The following is an 18,608-nucleotide window of genomic DNA, read 5'->3' as shown; positions in this document are numbered from 1 at the left end:
CTACAACTGGGGTGGCAGCTGCAGAGAAAATTTGATTTCTCAAGTGGTCACCTTAAGTCACAGGAAAAGCAAGCTGCACAGAGAAACGAAACAACCCAGACATACAGTAATACTGTCAGCCGGTCACACCACACTGCCCACTGGTCCCTCCACCAGCAGTCTACCGAAACAGACACATGGCCAGGAAAGCCATCCTGCCAGGGCTGGAGGGCTGGAAAGGAGGTCCACGGTGACAGGGCCCTGGGGTGGCCAGCACGCTTGCCCTCTGTGAAGAAAATCTCGCAAAAAACTCACACTCTTGTCATCTCCCACGCCCACTCACACTCCGGAGCACACATTCACACAGGCGAGTGCCTAAGCAGGCACAGAGAAGTTCAAAGGCACGTTCTTTGAAATTCAAAGTACTGCTTTTATGGTACATCCACACTGAGCGTAGGCATTGCTATGGCAATGGGCAGGGCCAGGGGAGTCTGGCAGGAGGGTCCACAGTATTGGAGACACTCTATTAAGATACAGTTGCAGTGACCTTTCCTTTCATGCCAAGTTAGCTCCCTCGATTTTCACCTGCTCAGAAATACATATTCCATATCGCATTGCCTAGATGTAACATTATATATGTACAGACATATATGTGTCTTTCCATCCACTTTTTTTGTTAAGATTCCCCCTTAGAATCTCCCAGCTTGAGAGAAAGGAGAAAGAATGAGGAGAGGAGGAGAGAAAGGCCGGTGGGGGTGGGTGATGGCAGAGGCGGGGGCGGGGTGGAGGGGGGCAGGGAGGGGGGCAGGAGCGCCTCAGCCCGGGTTCCTCTTCCTTCTCTCCCCACCTAAGTACTTTTATTTGCAGAGCGATTGTTCTTTGTTTATTTAATACAAGTACTGTGTGAATGGTGAAAAATAAACACGATGAAAAATAACCAAACAGATGATTCCTCCGAGTGAAAAAGCCCGGACTTAATAAAAGTGCGAAGCAGTCACCGCTGAATGAGAAACCCTTTGAAGTGGAACTTATTATAGGAGGAATACTTCGGGGTTGCCTTAACGACGCCGCTGAATCGAAAGCGCTCGCCTTTGTCAGCGATTTGTTCTCCTTTGCTGGGGTGCCCGCAGAAATTACTTACATGGGCTGCCTTAACATGCAGCCTGCAAATCAGTAACCTTGCAGCTCAGACTTGAAGACGCCACTGGGCCACGGACAAAAAAGAAGTCAGGGGGAAACGCACCAACCTTTCACGCCGGGTCTCCGCGGACGGGGGCACACCGGGCGGGATGGGGGCGGCAGATAATAAGTTGTCTTACAACGGCCCCCATCCTCGGTCCCCACCCCCACCCAACGCCGACCCCTGAGCGCAGGCCCGGGCCCCCCACCCCCGGCGGCCGGGGAAGCTCCGGCCTCACCCGGGCACTCCAGCGAGGGGCGCTCTCCCGCGCGCGGGCCGGGCCTGGGACGTTCCCAGCGGCCCGGGCCATATTTAATAAGGGTCGTTTATCACCCAGGCGCTTTGAAGGGTCGCCTCCAGCCCTGCGCCCATTAGAAAGGCGGAGGTGACATTTAAACTCCGTTTTCAAGGCTCGCGGGGGGATTTCAATGAAAAGGCAACTCGTTTGTCTTATGAGCCTGGAAACAACCCCCTTCTCGCTCCTTTTGACCACATGGCATAACTCAAAAACAATAGTTCAAAAGTGAAATGGCATCGTGGCGTTCACTGAGAGACAGGCCCCCATCTAGCACCAGAGAAAAGAGGGAGCCCGCAAGACAATGTGCTTTTTGTGTCCGACTCTGTCACAAGGATTGTGTTGTTTGCTTTGGAGGCTGCGCCTGTTACACTTTCCTGAAAGTGCTTGTGTTAAACAAGAGTTATAAGTCATCCCAAACAACAAACATTTTGATTTTCTTTGCCTAAAGGGCTTTCCCTGGCTATGGGTACCGTGAAAAAATAATGTCCGTGCTGAGAAAGGAACACCAGTAGTAGCATTAGAAGCGGGCGCATTAAATATTGAATGACATGGGGAAAAAGAGCTTGTCGAGGGGGCACTCAGCCTTAAAGTCTTTCTTCAACTTTGTCTTCGCTGGCTGCTGGACTATTTAAGATGGTATTAATTAAGGCGGCTTCGGGTGACGCCGAGCCCGCCGGCCCCTCGGCCGCCCTCCGTCAATGGGCCTGTGTCCCCGCGCTCTGCTCACGCGTTGGCTGGGCCGAGTGCAAATGTCACTTCTCATTTGGAGGCTGAAGTGAAGGGCCCATCCTGCATTAAGGGCGGCAGGGATGCAGTCGGCAGCAGGCGTTAAAGGAATACGAGGGGCTGGGGGCCGGGGGCGGGGAGGCGGGGACGAAATGGGAACAGCTGCCCTGGGCCAGGGACGAGCGCCCGCCGCCGGCGTGCACAGCTTTGGGCACCTTTCGGAGAGGGTTGTTCGGCAAACACCGGCCGCGCGGGCCTCGCTGGGCCAAGACACCCACGCTGTTTTCCAAAGTCTCCTTTTGTGTGGGGACCATCTACACCTCAGCCCTCCAAAAACTCGAGTAGGCAGTCCGGCGGGGCGTTCTCTTACAAACCGGGTAGCTTCTGCGAAGAAAGACAAAGGGCTGGCGCAAACCGGCTTCTTTCCTGGCTTCCTCCTCCCCCACTCCCGCCCCTTCGCGGATCACAAGTAAAGCCCCCAAGGGCCTCGGCCCAGGACCTCCTATCCAATTTTACAGACGGTCAAACTGAGACCTCAGGCCAGGCTCAGGGTTTCTTGTCCGTTTTCCCGCTAAAGAGTGGAAAGCGAGACACTCATGGAGACCGAAGACCCAGACAAGGGAGGAGCTCTGTTTAAGGGTGCCAACATCCACGCCAAAGATCCCCTTCTCCCCAGTCCCAGGCATTTGATTGAAAGCAAATGGAAGTTGGTTTCAGCAGCTGGAAATTCCTAACATTAAAAAAAAAAGAAGAATCTTTACTGCCAACCAACTGTGGCATAAACGCAGTGCATGTTTTAAGAAACTCTGCTATCAGTTCTCCATGAGGAGAGACAAGACTTGGCTGTGGAGAAGGGGGCAGAAGACTCTGGGGAATTGATTTCTGCAGCCAGATTGCCCCCATGAGGGCCCATGAGCTCCTGATGTGGGGCTCCAGATGGACATGGGCCTTCTCTTTTATTACAAGAGATATCCCACCCTTGGAGGTGGGAAGAAACTCAGTTAAGTCGTCTTTCCTGTGTCTGTGTGTGTGTGTGTGTGTGTGAGAGAGAGAGACAGACAGACAGAGAGAGGGGTTTGGACCCTAAATGTCCTGCACAGGCGTCTAGCACCTTTAACTCTGGATTCATTTGCATTATCTGATTCTCCTGGGGATGTGCCTGTCAAGAGCTCCCTGGGTCCTCCGGGTAAGGCGAGGTCACATTTCCCAGAAAGCCATGCTTCAGGAGAATCAGTTCGAGCCAGGGGGCGGGGATGGGTAGCTGGGATCTGTCTGCCTGGAGACTCGAGCCTGCGGCCTGCACCCTCCGCCTAGTCGGGAGCTGGAGGCGTCGCTCTAGGGTGGGGAGCCGCCTGGTGGGGGCCGAGGTGGGCGGTGGGGAGGAGAGGGGCTGGGCCAGACCAGCCCCCGCCCCCTCGCGCGACAGGTCTGCAAAACCTGACACGGGGGCTTACGTGCTCAGCCGCTGACCTGGGACGTCTTTCTTCATCTCTTTTTTTTGGGTCCCCTTCTTCCTGACTCTACTTTTTTTTTTTTTTTTTTTGCACAAACAGGCCCCAGGTCAGGTCAAGAGATGCAAAAACGTGGCCTTTAGGCCCGGTACACACTGTCCAGGGCGGCGCGTACACACACACACACACACACTCGCTCAGGCACAACTCGCCCCTCGCGCCCCTCCCCCGCCCCAGCACTGGGCACACGCCCGGGCTCCAGGCACCTTGCCAAGAACGCGCGAGCACCCTGCGTGGCACACTGGCTGAAGTTCCTGCACGAAGTGGCGGGGGTGGGGTGAAGAGGGAGGGGGTGGGCGGCGGTGGGCGCCGCCGACTGCTGGCGGGTGCGCACAAGTTCAGTGCTTAACTTCCCGCTCCTAACGAGACCCGAGATCCCTTTGGAGAGGCCCTCGGGAGCCGGCGGCGGGGCTGGGAGTGGCGTGGGTAAGCTGGCCGGCGCGGGGCGCGGGCGGCGGGGCACGAGGGCGCGACAGGAGGAGGGCGCGAGGGTGCCCGCGGCCGGCCGGGCGCTCCGAGAAGTCAGCGCGAGCAGCTGTGACTTCACCTATTAGCCCCGATGTCTTTCCGAGGAGCCTGGTGGAGTTAAACAGCCCACAATGGGCGCTCTGGGGCGCCTCCAGCCTGACCTCCACCCGGGTTTAATAGTTTCATAGGAACTTCATTAAATCAATTACTTAGTGAGCACATCATCATTTATTTGTAATTAGCAGCGAGGAGCGCGTTCTCTCCCCCAGCCCCGCGGCCCGGGTCCCAGCGGGGTTGGCGGAGTTGTGCAAGCACTTTTTGTTTGCTCGAGTGTTGACTCCCGGCATTATTCGGCCCCGGTAATCTTTACGTCTTAATCTAGCATTCAGGGGGCGAAGGGAAAACAAACAGGGCGCAGGCCAGAGGCCAGCCCTGCGGTCCCGGCCGCGCGCGCAGCACGGCCCTCGCTCCGCGCGCGCAGGGCGCGTCCCCGCCGCCCCCTCTCCATCCCGCGGAGAAGGCGAGGGACCCCACGGGGCAGCTGGAGGGGAATGAGGCAGGCCAGGGTTCTGGGAGGGCGGAAGCTCAAAAGTAAAGTGGCGAAGGAAGAAGAGGTGAAGGAGCGAAAATAGAGAAACCGGAGCCGGAAAGCACGTCCCGCAAAGCGAGCGCAATAAGGAAACGTCCAGGCTAGAGCGCGTGTGCCTGCGGCGTCGGCGGGAGAGTGCGTGTGTGCACGTGTGTGCGCGCGCAGGGTGTGCGTGAAATCACATCCATTTCAGCTGCTGGGAACAGGGCGGGGAGAGGCGAGCGCCAGCGGGAGGTGCCGGCCTGACGTGCCTGGGGACAGCTCGCTGGGTGTCCGAGCTGCCACAGGGCTTGCGTTTAGGGGGCACTGCAGCCCGGGGCGCAGCTCCATCGCAGCCCACAAATTGCGAGCGAGTGGTTAGCGATCGGGAGCGGGTGGGGTGGGTGTTGCTGAAAGCCGGGCCTTAACCTGCGCGTGCGGAGCGACGCGAGTCGTGGCCCCGCGAGGAGTTGTTGATTCGTTTCGGGTGTAACTGTCGTTCCCCATCGTAGCGGCGCCGGCCGAGAAGCCGGCGGATCGTGGGGGTCTTGGCTGCCGGGGCCAGAAACGTAGGCGACGCTGAAACGTCGCCGCGTCCCCGGCCGGGCACCCGATTTCCGCTCGCGGTATCAGAAGTCCCTCCGGCACAGGAAACGCTCGCGCTCGACTACAGCGGGAGATCCCAGCGCAGGAAATGGGGGGGGGGCGGGGGAGGCGAGGGGTCACTGACGATCCGGCTCGGGTTCTCAGGAGCCCGCCAGTGTGCACAGCTCAGAGGTTAGCAACCGGCTCGCGGTACCCCTCCCTTCTCCCACCCCAGGAGTGGGCTTCCAGAAGCAGCCCTAATCCCAGAGGGTCCCTGAGGTTCGTCTCCCAGGTGGCCCTCCTGTCTGAATTTTTGAGAAGAGGGTCTTGAATTTCTCCACTGGCTTTTGTGGCCAGGCCTGTTTAATCCAGGTTGGTATCTGGAGGCTCCGTGAACGCAGTGATTTTTACCTTTGGCTCAGTGTGGGCGCAGAGAGAACCTGGTGAGTCAGTGGGTGGGGGCTTGGTGACGAGATCTGTCCTGAGGGGAGTAGGGAGGGAGGCTGAGGATGGCCCCAGGGCCTGGCTGTGGTGGTCTCCTGGGAGTGGCAGCTTTGTTTGCCTGGGACCTTCACGTGGGCTCTCCTGGGGCTTCCAACTGGGAGAGCCTGTACTCATGACACCACCTTGAGGTGCAGAGACCCCCACAGACACCCACCACCCCCACTCTCGCTGATGCTGATCCACCCTGGATTATCTGAGAACTTGGGTCAGCCCGATAAACAGGAAGTGTATCCAGAAAACAGCCTGCCATCCCCTGGCAGGGTGGCCATGGGGGGAAGCACCTTTTAAAATAGAAGAGCACTTTGCAACTTGGCATACTTCTTCCCACCCCCCAAGGCGATCCACGCTGAAGTAGTCAAAACGGTCAGGCTTCCAGAAGGATTACCAGCCAAAGCAAATATGTATGCATAAAGCAAAACACAATCTTCTCACACATATCTCCAAACACTGTAAACACCAGCTCTCCTTAGAACCTGTTGGCCATGTTTCTGCTCTGATATAATGAATACTTATGCAGGTTAAATGTATGTTTGATCCTTCAAGACGATACACATACAGACACAGAGTTCCAGCACATTTAAATCCAACCTTGCATATGATCAGGGCCTACCCATCCCATCTAGCCAAATTTTGGGACAGCCTTGAAGGAAGCAAAACTGAGAAAGACTCCTTTTGAAAATAACAGTAACATGGAATTCACCCCTGACTTGTCTCTCTCTGCTTCTTCCCCTCAACCTTGTGGCGACCCTCCCCCGCCCTCCCCCAGCTTCAACAACATTTAATAAAACAGCATCATCTTAGGGAGAAAAGCCAGTGAGTCAGGCAAGCACTTTATGAGCTGGCAGTGACTTGGGTGAAGCAGCTGATGTAAAAATCCTGGATGCCTGGGCTGCAAAGTTCTCCTAGATAGGCAGATCTGGCTTCCCTCTGCCTGCTCCAGGTCCTGACAGCTTCAAGCCCATCAGCTGGCTCACATCGCACACTCTGCTGTGCTTGTCTTTACTGGGTTGCGTGTCACGGGCACCCAGCCCTGTCCAAGGCCCTGGCTTCACAGTGGCAGCCCTGCATTTGCTCCCCACCTCCTTCCAGTGGGCCTTCCCCGGCAGGTATGGGACCCTTCAAGCCCACTCCCCTATTTGTCTGGGGTCCCTCGCCCTTGGGCCCATCACCCTGAAAACGAATAGAAGTCTGCTCACATTGTGTTCTTGTCCCCATGGAGGGCTCTGAACAGGCTAGTCCCTCACCAGACACAGGATGCCTCTTCCTGACCTGCAGGGAGAAGAGAGCTGGCCGTGACAGATTGTAGATACAAAGCTGAACGAGGCCCGTGTGACTGACCTGGAAGCTCCCAGGAGCCTGCTCTGGGGTAATGGCATGTCAGGGAATTTTAAGGGAAGGCCAGGGGATACTTGGAACTGCGGAGCTTATGCCAACTGTTTGTCTCCTTGTTGACCACCCTGGCCATGTGTTACATAAACTGACCCCAAAGCGCAAGCATTAGAAAACCTGTGTTTAAGGTCGAGTGTCTGCTGTGTTACTGAGAAGTATCTGGGCACCCCTTTCTGCCTTCAGACCTGACGGCATGGGTGGTTCCCTGTGTATCTGTGAGGGGCAAAATTGTGACGTGATTCTCGGCAAGTGCAGGCAAACACTGCCAGCCGGCAAGTGCCATCCCCTCCGCCCCCCGGCCGATGCCATTTTCCTCACCTTTGACTTTCTAGACCTTTCTAGTGACCGCATAAATCCAAGGGCTGAGGTGGTCCAGAGGTGCCTTGAAAAGAACCAGTGTCCTTGGCCACTGGCAAGGAGATGGGTGTTGAGTTAGATTCCTCCAATCTGAAGAATGCCTGTTAGGAAGGGGCAGAGGAATGATATGAAAAATATCCTTCCGGCTTCTTACATTCCTTTAATGGGAAGGCTTCCCTGGACTGCATGCCTGTCTGGAGAACTGTAGACATAAAAAACTTCCCATTTCTTTAAGAGCAAAGGAAGCCCAGCGTGGGCCCTGGGGGAGCCGGGGGCAGCCTCCCTCCAAGGCCCTGGGAGGCCGCTGTGGGCCTACAGTGGCGGAGAGACGCAAGTAGGAGACGGCAGAGGGCGGAGAACGCATGTCGGTTTCTCACGTGCTTTTCTCTCCCTGTTTCAAACATGCTGTAGAATAAGTGTGACATAAAACTTACCATCTGAACTATTTTTAAATATACTATTTTGTGACTTTAAGTACATTTACATTGGTGTGCAGCTGTCAACATCATCCATTTCTGGACCATTTTCATCTTCCCAAACAAACTCTGTCCCCATTAAGCACTAACCTCCCATCCCCCTCCAGCCACTGATAACCTCTGTTCCACTTCCTCTCCTCCTTTTCATAGACTCCACTCCTTTACATGACTGAGTAATGTTCCAATGCATGGATCCATAACATTTTGTTTACCTGTCAGTGGACCTCTGCGGTGTTTCCACCTTTTGGCTATTGTGAATAATGCTACTAGGAACATGGGTGTCCTCACAGGCCTTTATATGTACCTATGCACCTGTGTATTATACTTTTCTGTGAACCGAAGGAAAACCCTTTAAAAGGGGAGCTTCAGCCAAGAATTGAGAATATCTGATTTCTCACTTGGATCTGGTTTTCTAAGGTCAACAAAGTGCAGCTGATCTCAAGGGAGCATTAAAGCATTGTTTTCCAGTTCCATGGTATTCCCATCTGTGTGTGCACGTGTGCGTGTGTGTGCGTGTGTGTGTGTGTCCGGCCCTACCCAGTGCTGTTGCTTCAGAGGAACTATTAACACATTAATATTATCAATAGCAGGCAGTGCCTGAACCATTAGGGATTTATGAAAACATCTGAAGCAAGTCGTTTCAAAGCGCTGATTTGTTTTATAGTCAGTATTACATTTTATGACAGGCTCTTTTGCCAGCAAAATGAGCGTACCGGCATCACACACAGTTCAGTAGACGGAAACCACTGCCCTGCAAATTCGTGTTCCAGATTCCTTGGGGAGCTTCTGCAGTTTGCAGACAAATACTGACCCTTTGCTAAAGGGTCGGCCGGAACCAGATAGCAAACTCCACCCCCTCTTGCATTTTAGCCGTAGAAAAACTATGGCTCCTTTTTCTCTTTCTCACTTCTCTGAAAACTCAAGAAGCAAGCCAGGATCCAGTAGCCCAAGGCCAGACATTTTCCTGGCCGCCTCTACTTTTCCGTTGGATTGATTTTGCCCCTGATTTGCCAGTTTCACTGGGCAAGCTCTCTAGATCTGGGGAAGTCGTTTCAGCCCCGCTTAGAACCCTGGGGGAAGGTGCTTAAGGTGTTCCCTGGAGGAGACGGATGGGTGTCGCTCAGCTCCCCATTCCAACCCGTGCCACCTCCACCCCACCCCCAGTGGCAACCGAAAGAGGAGATGGCATTGTGCGGTGGGGGGAGGGGCGGAAGTGGGGGAGGGGCGCGTGGTGGGGGGAGGGCGAGAGCACACCGACCCCCTGCACCCCCACTCCCACCCCAAAGCTGGGCTTTGTGGGTCTCCTCCCAAGGCCTCCTCTCTGGGACAGGACACCGCACTAGAAAGTTCCCTCTCCGCGTTCCCAGGGAGCGGGGTTTGTAATATTTTACAGCAGCTGTTTAACATTTCCCTACCTAGTTATTAAATACGAAAGGGAGTAAATTAAAACGGCAAAGTAAAATGAAATAAAAGGCGTCTTTTCTTTCTGTAAAGAGACAACACCTAATTAAGGAATATTTGAATCCCACAAAAATGCAGACTCTCATGGGTGACATAAAACTTTTTTTTAAACCGGGAACGAAACTCCAGAAAACTGGGTAACCGGCCCAAGAAGGAAGTCCCTTCAAACAAAGCGCCTTCCTCCGGGGACCCTGGGCCTGGCCCCCCTCCCCTCCTCTCCAGGGTCCAGGGCGGTCGGTTGGCTCCTGGGGTTCCAGCTGGGGGGGAGGGCCCCTGCCCACGGCCCTCGGGCCTCGCTTCCCTCTCCGTTTCCCTCTCTCCTCCCCTCCCGACTCTGCCGCATTTTGTTGTTGTTGTTTTGCAACTCTCTCTGGGTTTCCCATCTTTTCGGGCAGCCCGCCCCCATCATCTCCGCCTCCCAGAGCTGCGAGAGCGGTACCTTCTTGCCTTTTTTTCCTCCTCGGCTCTTAATCTGGTTCTCGATTAGATGACAGAGGCTTTGCTCTCCACGGCGCGATTCCGCCCTGGGGGCCCAATTCGGCCCCGGCCGGCCCTAACCCCTCCCTCCTGCCCTGGGTGTGGGCTCCCCGGCCCGCCGGAAGCTTGGCTTTGACCTTTGCCCTCCGCCCCCTTCTCCTTCGGGGACACCCCCGCCGCACCTGCCCCCGACCAGACTCAGGCAGTGTCAGGGGTGCGCAGCCACAGGGCTTTGGAAGAAGCGGGCTCAGCTCCGGCTGGAAACCTGCCTCCTGCCTCGGTCCGGCTCCGCCGGGCTTTCCCCGCCGGAGGCAGAGACCAGGAGCATCCCTGGCCAGGCCCGAGTTCTTCCCTTCGTACCTGCTCAACCCCTTCGCTCTCAGGGTACTCTTCCAGGAGAGTGTCTCCTTTAGTCCTAGCTTCCAGGAGAAAGAAAACTATGGGGATTAAGAAAATATGGATTAAGGTGTCTTGAAATGTCTACAAGTTAAAGAGATTCACAGTCACACTTCACCCCAGGTTTGCCTTTCTGGGATAATGATTTTAGGATTTTGATAGTTTAAATCTTCCCCCAACATCACAATGCATAGGATAGTGTCAGAGCTGCCCAGATTCCAAAGGAATCCATTTTTCCTTTCAAGAAAGAGAAGCTATTTTGTTGGCCTTTCCCTTTGGGGGTAGATCCTGTGTCTGGCTTGGCTTTTTTAAAAGGGTGAACACAGATGTCACCAAGGTAGGGTGTCATAGAAGCAGTGTCTAGTCTTCCAGGATCTGTTGCGGAAACACTTGTGGCTGCCTCTGCTCGAGTCTGGGAACCAGCCCTCTTGGTCCTACCTTCTGCTTTCTTTTCTGAAACATGTAGGTAGAAAGAGGTTTGTTGTTGTTTTTTTTTTTGCAAGTTTTTTCATTCTTTTCTTCCGCGTTAAAATGCATATAATATTTCTGAGTAAACTTCCCCCGGTGGTGTTTTTAGAGAAAGGACCGGTGGTGTTTTTAGAGAAAGGACCGTAGTAATAAAAATATTCTACATCACTGTTACTATATTTACCTAACACTCTTAAGTCTTGCACATGTATGAATTGATTTGATGAACAAACTACCTCTCTAAAGTAGAGTGGGTGGGATTTGTTTATTCTTGTTTCAGGGGTGAGGAAATTGACTCAGAAGGTTAAGCTCACACAGTAGTAAGTGGAAAGCCCAAATGAGTTCAAGTTCACTTTTTTTTTTTAACCAAAACATAATGGATATAAATTTTTTTAAAAAAGAAAGTGATAGTGATAGTCGATTTGGTGACCAGATCTCTCACATTTTCTGATATAACATAATCGATGTATTCACATAGTTCCATCCACTGCTCTCCTTCAAAAAAGCATCCTTCTTTACACACATGAATGAACAGAAAAAATGGATCTTTGCCCAAACTTCTTCCTAAGCAGCACTCTGGCCATGGTGTATCTTCTTTAATGTGTAAGAAAATCCTTCCACCAAGAAGGCTCTCATCATCTTTTCCATGGAAAGGCACCTTATCTCAAAAGTCAGCCCTTCCATCATCTCTGTCTCTAGTCCTGGGTGAAGTGATCACTCCTTTCTCTAGTGGCCAGACCTAGGAGCTTCTGTAGCCACATGCTTTACTTAATATAACTCATTTAAATCCATGGCAAGGACATGAAGCAAATGCTTTCATTATCTCCATGTACCAGATGAGGAAACTGAAGCACAGAGAGATTAAGAAGCGAGTTGAAAGTGACACAGTTTTAAATAGCTGAGCTGGGATTCAGACCTCTAGACTCTCTAGAGTCTACTTTAGACTCTGGAGTCTGTGTTCCTGACCCTTGCATGATACCGCCTTTCGACCCTTAGACAGTTAGGCATCATGTATGCATTATCTTACAAGGCGATGAATGCCCTTTATCACAGGATGCTATACCATCTCCTTGTAGTGCGTTTCCTATTACGTCTGAGGAGTGTAAATCACATTTTCATCCTCAAGCTGCTTGAGTCGGGTGACTGTGTGCCATCAGGTTTAAATGTCATGTAGTATGTATTGCTTATACAATGTACATACTTGATAAACATATTTTTCAAATCAAACTTTAATCAGCTGGAAAATGATTTGTTCTCCAAGTATTGAGTACAAACTATACAACAAGCACTATTTGGCCTTGATGAGCAAGTCGGAAAAGATTCTTCCTCTTAAGAAACTTAATTTTAATGGAAACAGATGGTAAACAAACAGATACAATAAGAAAACTATGGCATCATCAACTCAATGGACATGAGTTTGAGCAAACTCCGGGAGACAGTGAAGGACAGGGAAGCCTGGCATGATGCAGTCCATGGGATCGAAAAGAGTCAGACACAACCGAGCGACTTGAACAACAAATCAGAGAGTCACTTTGGAAAACAAACGGGCTATGATAGGGAGTGAGGGGGGTGGAGGTACTGCTTCAGGATGGATGATCAGAAAGACCTCTGGGAAAATAAGACCTAAGGTGGGCTCTGGAGGCCAAAGAGTGAGCTGTGCAGAGACGAGAGGAAGGGCATTCCAGGCCAAGGGAATAGCTTGTGCAAAGGCCCTGGGGAAGGAAGGAGATTGGTGCCTGCTTCCTTTAGCAATTTGCAGGATTTCTCAACCTCAGCACTTGTCAGCTTGGGCTAGTACAACAAAATAACAAATGTTCATGGTGGTTTAAACAACAAGTAGTTATTTCTCACAGTTCTGAAGGCTGAGAAGTCCCAAGATCAAGGTCCGGGCAGATTTGATATCTGTTGAAGGCCTCTTCCTGGTTTGCAAAAAATGTCCTTTTGCTGCCGTGTCTTCACATGGCAGAGAGTCTCCTCTTCCTTATGGGAACAGATTTCATCATGGGGGCCTCACCTTCATGACCTCATTTAAGCCTAGTTATATCCCAATGGCCCTACTTCCAAATATCATGGCACTGGGGATTAGGACTTCAGCATATGGACTTGAGGGCAGACAAATATTCAGTCCACGGCAAGGCTGTTGACACTTTTGGGCCAGATAATTCTTTGTCTGGGGGTTTTCCTGTGCCTTGTGGGACGTTTAGGAGTCTCCTGGCACCACCCCCCCCCCCCAGCCTCTACACGTTAGACGCCAGTAGTCCCCTCCTCCCCTCTAAACTGTGGCAATCAGAATGTCTTAAGAGAGAGACCTCCCTGGTGGTCCAGTGGCTAAGACTCCGTGCTCCCAGTGCAGGGGGCCCGGGTTCCATCCCTGATCACAGAACTAGATCCTGCCTACTGCAACTAAGGGTTTGCCTGCCGCGACTAAAAGATCCTGTGTGCCACAGTGAAGATGGAGGATCCTGTGTGCTGCAGCTAAGACCTGGTAGAGCCAAGTAAATAAACATTAAAAACATAACGGCTTTAGCTGGTTTGGGACAGAAGGTCATTCATGTGGAGGTACCTGCTAGAGAGAGGCTTCCCTGGTGGTTCCGTGGTAAAGAATCCACCTGCCAATACAAGAGACGAGGCTTCGATCCCTGGATCAAGAAGATCCCCAGGAGTAGGAAATGGCAACCCGCTCTAGTATTCCTGTCTGGAATATCCCATGGACAGAGGTGCCTGGCGGGCTACACTCCATGGGGTTGCCAAAGAGTAGGTCACGACTTGGCAACTAAACATCAGTAAGAGGAGGGGAGGCAGACCGTGACAAGAGGTAGGAGCGTCGATGGGAAGATCGGGGGCTTCTATCTGCCAGCTTGCATTTTCACACTGAAGCTTGAAGGTGAGGAGAGGCCCAAGAGTGGAGGAGGAGACTGGAGGAAGTGTGAAGCAGTCATTTGGAGAGTGGGAACGGGAAAAAGCCAGGGAAGTATATTAGGATTGATGAGTGAAGTGAAAGTCACTCAGTCGTGTCTGACTCTTTGGCACCCCGTGGATTATACAGTCCATGGAATTCTCTAGGCCAGAATACTGGAATGGGTAGCCTGTTCCTTTCTCCAGGGTATTTTCCTGACCCAGGAGAAGCCGGTGTCAATTGTCCACTAGCTATCTGTGTACTTGAAATTGAAGTGATACCAGCCAACAACTCTGAGGTTTTTTAAAATTCTTTATTGTGGTAAAATGTCTATGACACAAAACTTAAAATTTTCACTACTTTCAAGTGGAATTAAGTCCATTCAAATTGCGGTGCAGCCATCTCCACCATCCTTCTCCAGAATTTGTCTGTTGTCTCACATTGACATTCTGCATCCATGAACCACTAACTCCTGATTACCCCTCCTCCCAGCCCCTGGGAACCACAGCGGATGTGTTTCACCCCAGCGGTGTTCAGGTGTAGACAAGGAGCAGGTGAATGGTTGAGACACACAGCCTTGGAGATCAAAAGGAGAGGAAGGGAGTTAGGGGTGCTTGCAAAATGAGAGTTACAATGGGGCACCCCGTAACTCAGGCTGGATGAGCCAGGAGGTTGGAGGGGGTCATGAAGAGTGACCGATGGGTGTCTTTGGAGCCCCAGAGATGGTGCCATCTTCCTTCTCTTCCTTCCTCGTTATGGCAGGAGTCAAACCTCGCTTCAGATTGAGTCATTCATGTGGTTCCCTACTGCGCTTCTCATCCTGGAGAATGTTCTTCAGAAGAGCCCAGAATGAGTCACCCCTTGAGTCACCTGGCACGGTCCCGCCCCTCTGCACACTGCAGGGCCCTGGGATACACGCACCCAGAGAGGAAAGGGGAGAGACATATGGTGTTTATTTGGGGAAAGAGGTGTGTGTTCTATGAATAGCACAGCAATGCGAACAGGCAGGCTGACAGATGAGTCCGCTTTATCTGATCACACAATATGGGCATCCACACTGTGTGAAATCCCCCGAAGCTTCGGGAACTTGCAAAACGTCCTCCTTGCTTTCTGCCTCTCAGCCCTTGCTTTTCCCTTCACAACTGAAGTAGAGGCAGAAAGGCCCTTTCTCGAATGCTCTGGGCTCTACTTATAAATTTCCTCTGAGCTCACCTCTTTGGTGCTCTTCATATTTAGTGCTGGGCTCTCTTCTGCATTGCTGATGAACTTGTCTCTTCTTCAAAACATGTTGGTTGTCCTTCTGCTGCGTTTTCTGATGTCGTCCATACATTTGGGGTGGGAGCGCGCTCAGTCCCTTCAGCTGTATCTGACTCTGTGCGACCCCAGGGACTGGAGCCCACCAGACTTCTCTGTGCAGGGATTCTCCAGGCAAGAATACTGGAGTGGGTCGCCATGCCTTCCTCCAGGGGATCTTCCCTCCCCAGGGATGGAACCTGCGTCTCTTACATCTCCTGCATTGGTAGGTGGATTCTTTACCACTAGCCCACCTGGGAAGCGGGAGGGCTATTCATTCCATTCCTAAAAGGGGCACTTACACTGTGTATGAGGCTACCCCTTAGAGGGGAGCAGTGCTCCAGGCTGTCTCTCATAGCACAGATGCCCCTGAGGAGAAGACAGAAAGCCACAGAGGGTAGGTTTTCCATGATGGAAGAAGGCGAGGCAGGTCACATTTTATATGGTGACACTGGGTTAACTGTTTGATAGGTAAGTCTAATTTCACATAGAGTTATGTTTCTAGTAATACTTCAGAAGATGAAGGGAGTTCTCCAGTGGCCTAGTGGTTAGGATTCTGGGCTTTCACTGCTATAACCCAGGTTCAGTCCCTGGTTGGGGAACTGAGATCCTGCAAGCCAAGGTTAAAATAAAAAAGTGATGTAGGAAGGCATCCGAATGCACTCTGTGATGATGGTGGCGGTCAGTGCAACAGAGGCACTGATGTCTTAATTTTATTCAAATTGAATTTAAATGGCCACATGGGGATAGTGGCTGCCATGTTGGACAGTGGAGCTTGTGTGTGTGTGTGTGTGTGTATGTATGCTAAGTCCTTCAGTCGTGTCCTATTCGTTGTGACCCTACGGACTCTGGCCCGCCAGGCTCCTCTGTCCATGGCGTTCTCCAGGCAAGAATACTGGAGTGGGTTGCCATGCCCTCCTCCAGGGGATCTTCCAGACCCAGGGGCTGAACCCATGTCTCTTACATGGGCAGGCAGGTTCTTTACCACTAGCGCCCCCCTGGAAAGCCCATGGGGGTTTGTGGTGGAGATCAACTTACTAAAAAGTTACAGGCTTTTCAATTAACATAATTTCAATTCGATTTACCCAATATCTAAATTATTATGATTGTCTTTGGCTGTGAGTAATAGGCTGGCTGAATAGCTGGCTACACAGGTGGGGGGTTTATTTTTCTCCTGTAAGAGAAGGGCTGTTGGGCAGTGGGGGACTAGAAATGGAGATGGAAAATGAACCAAGGGCAAACAGAAAGCTTTGCAAAGTCAAAATCGTACAACTCCTGGAGCAGAGAAGTCGGCAAGATAGACCACAATTATGTATGTTATTACCCTTCAACCCAACAATTCCACTTCTAGGAATCGACCCCACTCCGGAACAGGAATAAATAAAAAATGACTCATGTAAAAGATTATTCACTGCAATGTTACTGATGATTAAAAAAATTGGAAATAACCCAAGTGTCCATCAATAAGGGACTGTTTGGTTAGTTCATAATGCGCTGTGCTGTGCTAAGCTGCTTCAGTCATGTCAGACTCTTAGTGACCCCATGGACTGCAGCCTACCAGGCTCCTCCATCCATGGGATTTTCCAGGCAAGAGTACTGGAGTGGGGTGCCATTGCCTTCTCTGAAATCAATCAACTCTACGTCAATACAATTTTTTAAGTGTTTTAAGAAAATTAAATCCTGGGTTCATTTAATTTATTATTATTTGAAAAAAATTTTTGACCCTACCCCACATCATATGAGACCTAAGTTCCCCAAGCAGGGATTGAACTCGCACCCCGTATGCTGGAAGCCAGAGTCTCAAGCACCGGATGCCAGGGAAAAATCCCAAAACTTTTTAAATTAAAAGAAAAAAATAACTTGGCAATGCATTAAAATAAAAAGCATTTAGCAATGCACGAAATTATTTTTTCACTTAAAAAATATTAGTCAACTTCATTTTTTAGAGAAGTTTGAGGCCCACAGCCAAGCTGAGGGGAAAGTAAGGAGGGTTCTCCTGTTACCCTCTACCCTCCCCCACTCTCAGCCGCCTGCTCGGGACTTGCTGGCGTATTTGTTATAACTAATGAACCAACACTGACACATCATTATCACCCCAGATCCCCAGGGCAGGAGACTTACTGAGGGTTCACTCTTGCTGCTGTTCCATTCTCTGCACTTTGACGATTGTATAATGACACAGAAGCCCCGTGATGGGATCATTCGGAACAGTCGCGCTGCTCCAGAAATCCTCGGGGCTCCGCCTTTTCATCCCTCTCTCCTTTCCTAACTCTTTTGCGCTGTCTGCTGGTGATGGTTTTGGCTGTCACAGCTGAGGGTGTAGGTGTTCCTGGCATCTCGGGTGTTGAAGCCAGGGATACTGCGAAACACATTCTATAAGGCATGAAACAGCCCCGCGACAAGGAATTATCTGACTCAAACATGGCAATAGTACCGAGGCTGAGAAATCTGTTGCCGAAGCTAAGAAGGAACCTCTTTAATCCACGACTATGTAGGGTGCACGGGCTTCGCTGGTGGCTCAGTGGTACAGAATCCACCTGCCAATACAGGAGGCTCGGGTTTGATCCCTGGGTCAGAAAGATCCCCTGGAGAAGGAAATGGCAACCCACTCCAGTATTCTTGCCTGGAGAATCCCCGCGGACGGAGGAGCCTGATGGGCTACAGTCCATGGGGCCGCAAAGAGTCGGACATAACCTTTCAACTAAACAACAACAGTGATGTAGGGTACATAGTAGATACTCAGGAAATACTAAATAAGTAAATGAAGTGTTTGAATAACTCGAGAGAGCTACTTCTGAGTATACACAAAGGAAACATTATCTTATTAAATTCGGGTCCTGTTTGTTGTTTGGTGGGGTGGTTTGGCCAGGAAAGGGCATTTTGACAAGGAGAATGCCATTTTCTTTAATGGCCGTGCACGGAGAGTCTGTGCGATAGAGTTCGTGCAAACACGCGTGGTGGTCTGTCAGCAGGTGTGACACTGGGCAACAGCTGGTCTGTACTGTTAATCTGTAAGACAGAAAAGTCCCGGGGAAGCATTTAGCACAGAAGCAGCACTTCCCTCCTTTGTTTTATGAAACAGCCGAGAGATTCAGAAATGAAGAAAGGCGAGGGTGGCCGGTTCCTAAACACCACTTGAAAGTGCATTTTGTATGCCCCGGAGAGTTTTTAATACAGTGTCTGGAGGAACTGCCAGGGAGAACATAGAAGCAAAAGCCTTCTGATATTTAGCTTGAAACAAAGCACAGAGACGTGAGATTCAAAACTAACGAAGAGAGGACTTTCAAAAAAGAAACTGGGGCTGCATTTCCTGGTTATCGCTCTCAAATCGATCGAGATTTGATTACCTACCACCATGGGTAACCGCAGGCACCCTGGTGCCTCAGCTGTACCAGGAGACCAGGTACTTCTTGCCACACGTCCCTCCTTCGGAGACAATCCTCAGGGAAACTGAACCTCTCTTGGACCTGGTCAGCTTCGTGTATTCCCAAGTCGGTCTTGCATGCTGCAAGCCACCCTTGCCTTGACAACACAGGGTGCCTCTCAGCCTCCTCTTCTGCAGACATGCATGCCCGC

At 51.5% G+C, this 18,608-nt stretch overlaps 2 long non-coding RNA genes across 3 annotated transcripts in view; one reads left to right on the top strand and one right to left on the bottom strand.

The window, feature by feature from the left end:
• Positions 1 to 4,034: 4,034 nt before the first annotated feature.
• The window catches only part of LOC121820466 (uncharacterized), a 97,489-nt gene continuing 82,915 nt past the window's right edge, over positions 4,035 to 18,608 (top strand). For both annotated transcript variants that reach the window (XR_006061014.2, XR_009595292.1), the window contains exon 1: positions 4,035 to 4,120. This is a non-coding gene — a long non-coding RNA (uncharacterized LOC121820466). The remainder of the gene's footprint in view (positions 4,121 to 18,608) is intronic.
• LOC105616228 (uncharacterized) lies at positions 5,979 to 10,057 on the bottom strand. Its single transcript, XR_001043210.5, has 3 exons — positions 9,942 to 10,057; positions 7,527 to 7,666; positions 5,979 to 7,088 (listed from the first exon to the last, which is right to left on the bottom strand). It is a non-coding gene; the product is annotated as an uncharacterized LOC105616228 (long non-coding RNA).

This window comes from Ovis aries, chromosome 10 (genome assembly GCF_016772045.2).
Source record: "Ovis aries strain OAR_USU_Benz2616 breed Rambouillet chromosome 10, ARS-UI_Ramb_v3.0, whole genome shotgun sequence".
NCBI classification, from domain to species: Eukaryota; Metazoa; Chordata; class Mammalia; order Artiodactyla; family Bovidae; genus Ovis; species Ovis aries.
This window is presented reverse-complemented; position numbering and strand designations above follow the sequence as displayed.